At 45.7% G+C, this 10,403-nt stretch overlaps 1 protein-coding gene and 1 pseudogene across 1 annotated transcript in view; both read left to right on the top strand.

The window, feature by feature from the left end:
* Positions 1–2,447: 2,447 nt before the first annotated feature.
* On the top strand, positions 2,448–2,567 carry LOC136650026 (5S ribosomal RNA; annotated as a pseudogene).
* Positions 2,568–6,530: 3,963 nt separating this feature from the next.
* COL14A1 (collagen type XIV alpha 1 chain) overlaps positions 6,531–10,403 on the top strand; it is a 161,205-nt gene continuing 157,332 nt past the window's right edge. The window contains exon 1 of the mRNA XM_066623746.1: positions 6,531–6,645. The gene's annotated coding sequence lies outside the window, so the exon portion shown is untranslated. The remainder of the gene's footprint in view (positions 6,646–10,403) is intronic.

Here is a 10,403-nt window from a genome sequence, read left to right as displayed (position 1 = left end):
AAGAAAAAGCAACAGGGGATTAACAATCTTTTCTCCATTTTTCCCAGTTGAGAAAATCCCTTGAATTGAACAGGAGTGTTTCATTTCTTATCCTTGGCCACCACTTTTCTAGCCCTGTTCAGCTCCATCGCTGATTGTCACTGTTTTCTTCCTCCTATTGGAGAGTAAAGGGTAACCCAGATCAAAATCCCCCTTCAGCCATAGAGCTTGCTTGGTGGCTTTGGGCAAGTTCCTGTATCCTTCCTCAGAACAACCCTGAGCAGATAAACAAGAAAATGATTGCAGACAAACCCCCTTGTGCATGAAAAGTGCTTCAGGAGCAGTGACTAAAACTGCAGGGGTCGGCCCTATCCACATGGTGGCAGTCGTGTTCTTTCTGCATTTGCCTCTTTTTGGAAAAAAGGCCCTCACTGGCCCATGGAAGCTGCTCCTTGAAGTACCTTCAAGAGGCCAGCAACTTCATTATGTTCTGAGCATCAAGCAGCAATCAAGCATGAACCTGGATGATTGCTTTCTCAGGGCATTTATGAACGCTTCAGGGATCTGTTGCTAAACCTGTTCGTGTCCTTCCCCACCTCTCTTAAATCCTTCTTTTCTTTAACTGCACACAACAATTTCAGACAAATTAATGTTAATTGACAGTTGAAAGAAGATAACTCAATCGTCTGAAGCACTGAGATGCTTCTGTGTCTGTGGGAAGGGAAGGCTGGGCCAAAAAACAGGTATATCTTCTTTATTTTACACACAAAGCATTCCAGAATATGTTATGGAATATAGTTAATAATAATGATAATTACGATTATCACTTACGATTATTGTTATTTCAGCTTGATTAATAACAGGCATGTACTTCCATTTTCTTCATTTTATTTTTGCCGTTTATTGTTTTTTGTGAAAGTACCTGAAGCATTGTACATAAAAAGCAACAAAGTCAATTGGGTTACAATCCTATACTTACTTATCTGAACACAGTGGAACTTGTTTCTGAGGAGACAGGCATAGGATCGTGCTGTTACAGTGCTAAAACTCTAGAAATAAAAATGGAGACAAATTGCTCCAAATTCTTCAAGATTTAAAATTAAATCTTCAATAAAGATTAAATGATTTGATTCAAAATTTCTGTATTTAAAACAGGAACACAACAAACTGTAAAGCAGCAATGCTCAATAAAAAAAATTGTTTCAAAAGAAACAATCTGACACCTAAAAAGCATCAGAGAAGGTGCGTCATTGATCTGTTTGACGAAAACATTGTTCCAAAGGAGAAGCTCTACCACCAAAAAGGCTTAACATCACATTGCCTCACCAAACATGGGCACTCCAGAGAAAGACCTCAGCCCACCTGAAATGGATGGGAAGGTTCATATCACAGCTGCAGTGACAGTGATAAACTTTTTGCATAAATAAACAATTCCTTTTGGGAGCACCTCATCCAAAGTATTGAAAAGTCCACACGATCCAGAAGCATATTCTGGTGCCTCAAGCAGTCAGCACTGCCCACTGTTATCCATAACTACTGGACATCGTACTTACTCTATCCAGGGTCTAAGTGATGTCTTGATTATTTGCACTGAATGAGTTCATCTGATCCTAGAAAAGCCTTGCACAGACACAGCTTCAAATTGCCATGCCAGTCCACACAGTTGCACTCGTGCACAAGCTTTCCCGTTAACTTTTTTTCTGTATTTGTTTCTCTCTTCCACCATTGATTTTTGTGTGGGGACAGCCCTTTGTGGACATGGGTAGGGCAGCCCTTGGAAACAGCGGAGCACCATGTCCTCACTAGAACTTCAGCCTGTGCAAAACACTGCAGGTTTTCTGGGTGAGTGCGATCACGGTGTGTGACCAAAAGGGGGGCTGAAGTCTGTTGATGATTAAGTCTGTTCATCAAGTAAGTTTGTTAAAGACTCATCCGTTAGGACAAAGGGTATAAATACTGCAGGGTAAGGAAAACTAAAGTATTATACCACTTGTATCTTCAATGGTGAATGTAAAACGAACTTGAGATCTCTTGCACTGCTTTGAGTGTTGAAAAAATCAAATCTCTTCAGCTACAGTCCTGTGTGCGAGTAACTGGCAGTAAGTCCCATTCAGACTCAATTATGAAGAAAACTTTGCAGTTATAAGGACAGGTTGTCATATTGGTAAACAAGAGCAAAACTTACAGAATTGTACCTGTATTGGGACCAACACGTGTTCACAATGCAATGTGAAGCATTTTGAGTTACACAGGATTCTTCCTCAGGCTGGATGTTTTAAAAAATTAAATGGGGGTGAGGGAACAGGATATTTCTGGAAGAAGAATTTGAACTCAGGGAAAACTAATTTGAAAGTCCTTTATTATACTGTTTATATGTGATATGACTGTACATGGTGCCCCCTGCTCTTCTCCTCCAGATCCATCCCCAAATGTCATCTTCTCCAGTTTTGCCTTAATTAATTAATTGAGAGCGCAGCAACTGTTACCCTGCAGGTGCCTGATCTCATCTGATCTCGGAAGCTAAGCAGGGTCAGGCCTGGTTAGTACTTGGATGGGAGACTGCCTGGGAATATCGGGTGCTGTAGGCTTATACCATAGTCTTTCGAGACGGAAGGTTGCCAACCAAACCAACCAATCAAGACTGTGCTGGGCCAGCATAAGTCCCTTATGCAGGCCCGGGAGCATCGCAAACGTGCTGTAAGTCATGTTTGCACCTCCTCCTAAGTCAGCCAGGCCAGCACAGGGAGATGCGCTGGCCCAGGGTGGTCAGATTCGTCCTCCATGGCAATGGGGATGGGTAAGTTCACGCAGGTCATGTCAGGCTGGGGTCTTAGGGGAGTGGGGGAGGGTGGGAAGGAAGTGTTCCAGGGCAAGGGGTGGGTGGGTGGCAGGTGGGCCATCGGCAAGCCATGGCTGAGTGGGGGGTGGTGTCAGGATCTGACACTTGTGCCAGATCCTAACCCCAATCCCAGGTGACCTGGAGCAGCTCCAGGTTGCTCAGATCTGCACCACCTCTTTAGGTGGCACAGGTCCAAGTAGCCCTATTGGTGCTGCTGAATGAATTCCCCTTGCCCTGGGCTGAACCACAGGTAGCCCCAACTCCTCTCTGGATATGGGGCAGACCAGCCGGCCTTCCTGTTCCAGCACGGGATAGGATTGGGCTGTAGTTCATGTATAATATCTCCATCCTGCCTAATGCAGGCACCCAAAGCAGCCACTATAAAATGCCGTATACAATAGCTGATAAAATACAACAATAAAACTGCACATAAAATAACCAATCAACAAGCAGCAACTGATATTAAAACAATGTATAGATACAAAAAAAAGAATCAATAAAAACAGCAAAATAAAAGCAGCCATAAAATAATAAGAATCATAAAACAGTGCGCAACGTAACATCAACAAAGGAGTAATAACTGATGAAATACTACAATGGCAGTAGAATTATTAAACACATTAAAAACAGTAAAACAGCAAACAGTAAAACAAGTAATCCTCAATGTCACCCCATTGTAACAAAGCTTAATATGGGTATCTGCAACGACACTCATTTGTCTTTTGTGCTCTCTCCCTCCCCCATTATTTTACCCACAATGTCAACATTAGATAGCAAGATCCTTGGCACTGAAGGGCTTGTCTTATTTGCTTATGAAATTCTACCAAAGCCGCATGTGTATTGCTAGGACTTTACATATGGATATAATTTAAACATAAATTCATAACAAATATGAAAGGCACATATGAATGGCATCCCTGCTAACTGGGCAAAGAGGAACTTTTGGAAGTGATGCTCTTATATTTAGCAGGGAGACGACTGTCCCTCTTCACCCCAGCAAAGAGTCTTTTCCAGTGACTGTTTGCTGGTGTTCCTTTGGCATTATTTTAGATTGCAAGCTCTTTGTGGACAGGGAATCATTTATGTATTTTACTTTGCTATGTAGACTGTGTTGTATACTTTGCTACACATGTAAGTATATGGAAGACAGCAACAAATCCTGTGAATGGTCTTCAGGTGTGCCATGGGAGTTTGGGTGAGGGTCCATGTGAGCCCCCCATCAGCAGTGCGGTGCCTTGTCAATGGTCCAAAAACGGATGGAGTGCCTTGACAAGCTGAGTGCCTTGTTAGTGTGCCATGATGAGACTGAGGTTGAAAATTGCTGTGCTAGAGTAACTAATGCACACGTCCATTGGGAAGAAGACACACACTGAGCAGCACAACTTTGATACCAGATTCTTTGTACTTCTATAGTGAAAGCTTGATCATGGTTAAACCCACAACAGCCACATCAGAAATTGCCAAAAATGTCCCTGAAGTGCCACTTCTCTTACAGCTAGTTCCTGGCCCCTTCAGCTTTGTGTCTGCTGCCTGGCAGGAGTGCAGCAATAGCCTTGCCAACTATTTTTTTTACGATTGCAAAGCACCAGGGTGCCAGGTTGAATTAGAGCAGTGATGCTGGGGAGCAGTGTGCACATGCACACACAAGCTCATAGGGAAGAAAGGTTCAATACAGGTACAATATCTTTTCTACCTCTAGCAAGATGGCTGGAGGGGGGAAAGGGGTTAAACACTCCCTTCTCACCCAGTGCCATTGCCCCAATTCAATCTCCACCCACATAGATAAGAACATAAGAAGAGCCCCGCTGGATCAGGCCACAGGCCCATCTAGTCCAGCTTCCTGTATCTCACAGAGTCCCACCAGATGCCTCAGGGAGCACACAAGACAACAAGACACCTGCATCCTGGTGCCCTCCCTTGCACCTGGCATTCTGATGTAGCCCACTTCTAAAATCAGGAGGTTGCACATAAACGTCATGGCTTGTACCCTGTGATGGACTTTTCCTTCAGAAATTTGTCCAATTCCCCTTTCAAGGCATTTAGGCCAGATGTCATCACAACTTCCTGTGGCAAGGAGTTCCACAGACTAATTACACTCTGGGTAAAGAAATATTTTCTTTTGTCTGTCCTAACTCTTCCAACACTCAATTTTAGCAGATGCCTTCTGGTTCTGGTGTTGCATGAGAGGAAAAAGAACATCCCTCAATCCATCCCCTGCATCATTTTATATGTCTCAATCATGTCCCCCCTCAAGCACCTTTGTTCTACCCTGCAGAACCCCAAACTCTGTAGCTTTTCCTTGTAAGGAAGGTGTCCCAGCCTACTATTATCATTGTGGTTGCTGTCTTTTGCACCTTTTCCATTTCCACTATGATTTAAAGTTTTCTCTTTTATAGGGTTACGAATTCTGATAATTGAATCCCCTTCAGATTTGGCCCCACAAGCGCAAATTGCCCGATTACATGGAAGAGCGTATCTCTGAATACTGTATATACAACAGAATTCCTTTCCCATAATGCTGCGTAACCACCACAAGATCCCACAGACAGAGAATTAAAGAGTAAGGGCAGAAAGGAAGCTTAATCCCCTGAAGCTGTCATTTTCATATCTTATAACATTGCTGAGAGGGCCCCCTCAAAGTGTTGGTGAATCTCTACAACTTGAACAACAGCCCCATTATGAATTAATTTTCAGTGCATGAATTTTCTGTGCTGCAAAGAGCCCTGTGTAACTGGAAAGCTTGCACTCTTCCAGCCCAAATTCTTTTATGCTTGTGTCACTGGAAAGCTTGCATCCTTCCATACCCCAGCAGCAGCTTGTTCAGTTTTTAAAAAAAAAACAAAAAACACCATGGATTTCTGCATCAATTTGGGCCAAATCTAAGCTACAAATTTGTCATGTACAACTTTGATAGCAGTTCAGCTGTCGTGATTTCTGCCAAAGAATTCTGGAAACTGTAAACCAGTGAGAATATTCTGGGAAGGATCCTTGCACTATCAGTGCAGAAATACAGTTCCTAGCAGAGAATGGAGACTTACAGCCCAGTTCTATGCATGACTACTCAGAAGTAAGTCCCATTAGATTCAATAGGGCTTACTCCCAGGAAAGTGTGGATAGGATTGGGCTGTCAGGGACCTGGGAGAAAATCCCATTCAACTCAGTGTGAGTTACTTCTGAACAGACATGCATAGGACTGGACTGTTAGAGCCCAATCTTAAGCTTGTCTACTCTAAAGTAAGTCCTATTATAAGCAATAGGGCTTACTCCCAGATAAGTGTGGAGAGGATGGCAGCCTAACCCAGATTCAGTGTTTGCTGCAGCTCTGCCTTCATATTCTCAGATCTTCCAGCAAATGAAGTGAATGGTGGGAACCAACCCTGGCTTGGAAGGACCCTCCTCCTCCTCCCTTACCCAAATGGGTGTGGAAGCCCCTTCCCCACCCTGGTTTCTGTCTAAGGCTCCCATTTCTCCTGGTTGCCACTGCACACCTGGCTCTGTATAAGCTCCCCCCAGGCTGCCCTTTCTGGAGTGAATGGAGAAGGTAAAGGATGGGAGAGAGGAGTGGGGGTGGGCGAGGACGGGGGAGGGCGCTGGGTGGGATGTTCGTGCTGGTTCATGCTCTGGGGCTGGGCTTCTTCTTCCACCTTCTATTCTTTACTTGGCTGCCTCCTTCTCATCGCTGCTGCTGCTTCTCTGATCCAGGGCTCTGAAGCCACTGAGGGGTGGCAAACAAACTTTGCACCAGAGGCTTGGTGGGATTGTGCCAGGGCTGTCTTCTTCTCTCCCCTCCACTTCCAAGGATCTGGTCATCACTCATGATTGCAAAGGTGGGTCTGATTTTTTTTTTTTTTTTGCTTCTCTCTCCATCCTTGTCATCTGTTTTTACAAAACTTTTCTTAAGCGTCAGAATTTTCGTAAGGGGGTAAAAAAAACCTTGGAGCTGTGTGTGTGAAAAGAAAGGGATCCTAAATATTGACCCCCCTCCTTAAAATGATCTGTAGGATTTTCTGATCATCAGTGAAACAAAGGAAGACCTGGAGACTCTGATGATGGGGTAGGAATGATCTTCCAAGTGGAAAGATGTGGGGTTGGGGGGGGGGGTTTGCAAGGAAAAAGAGAGGTTGATCTTCAACTGTCTGCGTGCCAAGTCTGCAGAGCTAGGAGGGTGGGTGTGTGTCTTTGTTGGGCTACGACTAGTACACTGTTGACTGTCTCAGAGGGGATCCGATCAGTAACCAGAACCCCCCCATTCAGTGGAGTAGCTAGAGGGGGGGCGAGGCACTAAGTTTTGCAGGGAGCCTCACTGCAGCGTGCAAGTGGCCCCTCCTCTTCAGAGTCATTCCGGGTGGGGGGAGCTTGCTTGCCTGCTCTCTTTCCCCCCTTCTGCCTGGAGTAGTTCCGAAGGGGAAAGGCTGCTTGCACGCTGCGGTGAGGCTCCCTGCAAAACTTAGTGCTTTGCCCCCCCCCCAGCTACGCCGCAGCCTCCATTGCTTCTTGTATCTCGCGGGGCAAAAGTTTCCCAGCCGAGGTGTCAGAGTTGCATGCCTTGTCTGAAGAATCCGTTGACTTTAACTTGAGCTGGGGAAAGTCCCAGAATTGGACACTGCCCCCTTGGCTGTAACGTGGAAAGGAAAGAATGTCAGTGACGGTTTGTAACTAGTGCAGTGGTTCCCAAACTTTTCACATCGGGACCCACTTCTTAAAACGACACTCTATCAGAACCCACCTAGTCTACCAGACTTTATAAAAAGGAAATATAGAAATATTTTATTTATAAGTAATTATAACCAGGAAAAAGACCCTCAAACTTTATCTCCCTATCTTTATCCATGCTTGCAAACTGCAGGAGCTGAACTCTTTGCAGGGTCATTAGCTGCTACAGTATTTGATTTTTCAATAGCCTAGAGGCAATTAGTGTTGTGATCTTTCCATCACCCTTTGGGGACCCACCCAAAAATCAGGTCACAACCCACCATTGGGTCCTGACCCACAGTTTGGGAACCACTGAACTAGAGGCTGTAGTCCTGTATGCACTTTTCTGGGAATAAGCCCCATTGGACACAGTGGGACTTACTTCTGAGTAGACATACATGGACTTGTGCTATGAGTAAGCTTTCCCAGGCTTAGGTTGCCATCCTATCCAGGCTTACCTGAGTGTAAGCCCCATTAACTATGATGGAATTACTTCTGAGTAGGCATGCATAGGACTGGGCTTCCTAGGATTCCTTCCTAGTATAAGTTTAGTCAGTGCTTTTCTTGTAAAAAAAAAAAAAAAAAAGGTGCAGGAACTCACTACTTGTTAATCTTTTATTTAGTTAGTTTTAAACCATTTTTAATTGGAGAAATAAAATATTTTTATGTGCTTTCCCCTCTAAAGATGAACTTACTTCTGAGTAGACATGCATAGGATTGGGCTGTCAATCTCCACATCCCCTTCCCCCTAGCTACTTTTTCTACACTTGGGGAAAAATACTGTACAGGTGCACTTGTAGCGTGTAGTATGTAGTGCTGCACTACTTTGAGGAGAGGAAGCAGTGAATGGATTTTGAAAAAAAGCTTACATGAGTTCCATGTAGTAAAATTACTCTAAGCAACTGCGGGAGTAAGAACAAAAAAGGAATTATTATACGAAAGGGGTCCTTAGGTGCACATAGAAACAGCTACTTTTGCAAACAAGCGATTAAATATGGTTTAATTCAGTATCAGAATACTCTGTGTCTTTGGGAAGGTGCTTGGCATGCAATTGTATGTTCTCTGCTGCCCTGAGCAGCTGCTGTGCATTGCTGGAGAGGAGCTGCAAATGCTGGCTGGTGGAGGATATGCTTGTGGGGGAAGGATGAGGAGGATCTCTGGCAAGGCTGGACAGCATGTTGTACACACTTGGAATCCCTTTTCACCGGCCCTTAGCATGTGAAAATGGGTGCAGATATATATCTCTGCCAGGATTAAGAGCCCAATCCTAGGTATGTCTACTCTGAAGTAAGTCTTGTTCTTACTGGAACAGTAAGTCTTGTTCTTACTCAATGGAGCTTACTTCCAGAAAAGTGCCTCAGAGCCAAAGCCTATGGGTGTCTACTCAGAAGTCAGTCCCATTAGAGGCAGTGGGGCTTCCTCCCAGGAAGGTGTGGAGAGGACTGCAGCCTCAGAGCCCCTCCTCTGCCTGTCTCCTCAGAAGTCAGTCCCACTAGAGTCAGTGGGGCTTCCTCCCAGGAAAGTGTGGAGAGGACTGCAGCCTTAGAGCCCTTCCTCTGCCTGTCTACTCAGGCTGCAAGGCTATGACACTTTCCCGGGAGTAAGCCCCATTGAACACAATGGAACTTACTTCTGAGTAGACATGCATAGGCTTGGGCTCTCAGGCTGCAAGGCTATGCACCCTTTCCCAGGAGCAAGCCCCATTGAGCACAGTGAGACTTACTTCTGAGTAGACACGCCTAGGCTCCTGCTGCAGATTGGCATGGGGGCTGCACCAGACAGCTTCCTTCCCCTCCTCCTCCGCCAAGCCAGTACCTGGGCATTCTGTGGGTGCCGCAGCCCGTCTCCCTGGCTGGCTGGCTGTCCGTCCTCCTCCTTGGCGTCTGTGCATGTCCCCCGTGCCCTCCACTGGCTTGGAAGTTGCTTGGGGAAGCAGAGCGTGGGGGGAGGGGAGGCGGGCTGGGCTCAGGCGAGAGCTTGGAGTTGGAGGCAGGAGGGGGTCGTTGTGCGGTCAGGCAGGGGCCAGGCACCCACCCACCCTGCACCCCCCAGCACCCACCCAGCGAATGCCTCTGTTTTGCTCCCCCTCCTCCTGGAATGCCTCCGAAGGGGAGGGGCCCCTGCAAAAAGGTGCCGGAACTCCGTCCCCCCGAGTTCCATTAGAAAAAAAGCCCTGAGTTTAGTAATAACAAAGTAGAGAGTGCTGTTGAGCATGTGTAAAGAGCTTTCCCTAAGCTCTGTGCAACATTTATCCAGAAGTGATTCGGGACAGAAGCAATGACCACGGCAACCCCCTCTGGTTAAGAATTAAACTTTAGAATTCAGCTTTTTTCTCTGGAGAAAGGCACTGTAATAATTAATTGGGGGAGGGGAATTGGAGGACAGGCTGGTGCTATCTCTTTGGGCATTTTATGAGTCTCACTACAGGTGTGTCGGGGGTGCCAGAAAGAATACTTCTGAGCTCTGTCTGTCTGTCTGTCTGTCTGTCTGTCTGTCTGTCTTGCTTTCAGAAATCAAATGGGTGCGTCAGCCAGGGTAGATTTCTTTAAATATACTCACATTCTAGACATGGGAAATACAAAGACATCTTTTGGTGTCATGCTCATGTGTGAAAAAAGCCCTGCCTGGTCTGTTGCCTGGAATCTGCCCCTTATGAATGTGGTGAACTCGGGACAGAAAGTGGAAGAGAGTCAGTGTCAAGCTAACTGTACATTCTTGGCGACAAAGGCTCTTCCTTTCATATTACAATCCAGGGAAATGCAAACACGAATTCAGTCATTGCCAGTAAAAAAGGGCTGTTGCCATCTTCAATTTGACCCATCCTTCCCTGCTGCTCCTGCTCCCACACTGGTTTGAAAAGTGCTCAAAAATCTGGATATCGTCTCTTCCTCCC

The sequence above is a fragment of the Tiliqua scincoides genome, chromosome 4 (genome assembly GCF_035046505.1).
Source record: "Tiliqua scincoides isolate rTilSci1 chromosome 4, rTilSci1.hap2, whole genome shotgun sequence".
NCBI classification, from domain to species: Eukaryota; Metazoa; Chordata; class Lepidosauria; order Squamata; family Scincidae; genus Tiliqua; species Tiliqua scincoides.
Note: the sequence above shows the minus strand (reverse complement) of the source record. Positions and strands in the feature narration are given on the sequence as shown.